We start from the raw sequence: 1,890 nt of genomic DNA on the forward strand, positions 1-1,890 counted from the left end.
ATCTTTTTATCTTTTATCTTTTCTTGGTTTCAAACAGAGGCTGAGATCATGCTGGAGCTCCACCTTTTAGTGTATTAAAGAACTGTTAGCACGCCGGGTGAAATGCTTAGTGGCATTTCACCTGCCTTCACATTCTGGGTTCATATTCTGCTGAGGTTGACTTTGCCTTTCATCCTTTTGGGGTTGATTAAATGAGTACCAGTTACACACTGGGGTAGATGTAATCAACTTAATCCCTTCCCCTAAATTTGAGGCCTTGCACTTCCAGTAGAAAGAATTATTATTATTATTATTATTATTATTATTATTATTATTATTATTGTATGATTATTCATATTCTCTGTTCAACTTGTGCCAAACATTTCAACCCATGCGAGCAACAAAGACAAACATTAAATGATGATGATGATGATGATGACAATGATGGTGATGGTAATGAACCTCAAATTCTTTGTAATTTGTTATGGTAATGTCCCCTCATCCATTGCCCTTCTGGCAAAGTAAAGAAATGTTGTTGTTGTTGTCTGAGTGTTGGATTAGCAGAAGTGTTTGAGGCTGAGACAAGTTCAAATTCTGCCGAGGACAACATTGCTTTCATCTTTTTAGGGAGTCGATGAAATAAAGTACCAGTGGTGTCTTAGGGGTTGGTATAATCAGTGAAACCCTTCTCTTCAATCTATGACATTCTTCCAATGCTAGAAATATTGTTGTGGCCATATGTGCAGGAATGAAATTTGCTTAGGGGTTCAAATCTAGGTCTAACCTAGGATGTTTGAAGCACTTTCATTGCCATGCCCACCACCCAGCAAAATTTAGGGAGTGCACTTGCAACGCCTGCACCCTAATTTCTGAACCTATGGTTGTGGCTGTCGTTTTTGTTGTTGTTGTTAATTTTTATTTACATTTTCTTTTTTATTCTTTTTACAGTTCAGTCTGCTTCTCGTAAGTACGTTTTAGATATAATCATGCACACAGGCACACACACACACACACTCATACACATACACGCTCATACACACACACACTCGTACACATATACGCTCATACACACACACTCACACATTCACACACACACACATTCATACACACACACGTGCATGCACACATATTCACACATACACATTCACACACACATTCATGCACACACACATTCTCACACACATACATTCATACACATACACACATGTTCATACACACACACGCATGCAACACACACATTCACACACACGTGCATGCACACACATATTCACACACACATTCACACACACACACACATTCACGCACACACACATTCTTACACACATACATTCATACACATACACACATGTTCATACATACACACACATTCACACACACATATTCACACACACACTTACACACACACACACTCTCACAAACACATACACACACACATACACACTGTTGTTTCCTCTCTTATTCAAAATATTCTACATTTGTTTCACTATTTTCAGAAGATGGACATGACCATCATGAACACCATCAACATGAAGGTAAGACATTTATCTCTGGTTCCCAGCAACCAGTTGAATAGACCCCTAGTAACCAGCTGAACAGACCCCTAGCAACTAGTTCACTGAACCCAGGTGGTTAAGTAGCTCTGAAATTGTCTGTAAACCACATGTCATAGGAGTCCAGTTGGTCCTTTTACTTCATACCTTTACAATATTAATTGGTCATTTTGGTAGAGAAGAAGCCTGCCTGGTTTAATGATGAAGTCTTTAAGTCTAGGATTAAACCTAGTTTTGGAGGGAAGGAACTGGTCTCTTTCTTTCTTCCCACATGCAAATGGTTGCCGATATTTATGAATATTACAAGTATTCATAAATCACTCTCTCTCTCTCTCTCTCTCTCTCTCTCTCTCTCTCTCTC

At 38.8% G+C, this 1,890-nt stretch overlaps 1 protein-coding gene and 1 long non-coding RNA gene across 2 annotated transcripts in view; one reads left to right on the forward strand and one right to left on the reverse strand.

Moving 5' to 3' along the window:
- LOC106872618 (uncharacterized) overlaps positions 1–1,562 on the forward strand; it is a 2,316-nt gene extending 754 nt beyond the window's left edge. Inside the window, exons 2-3 of the long non-coding RNA XR_001409790.2 lie at positions 928–942; positions 1,473–1,562. This is a non-coding gene — a long non-coding RNA (uncharacterized LOC106872618). The remainder of the gene's footprint in view (positions 1–927; positions 943–1,472) is intronic.
- LOC106872617 (protocadherin beta-15) overlaps positions 1–1,890 on the reverse strand; it is a 70,184-nt gene that overhangs the window by 4,715 nt on the left and 63,579 nt on the right. The window lies entirely within an intron of this gene.

Source organism: Octopus bimaculoides, chromosome 14 (assembly GCF_001194135.2).
Source record: "Octopus bimaculoides isolate UCB-OBI-ISO-001 chromosome 14, ASM119413v2, whole genome shotgun sequence".
NCBI lineage: Eukaryota > Metazoa > Mollusca > Cephalopoda > Octopoda > Octopodidae > Octopus > Octopus bimaculoides.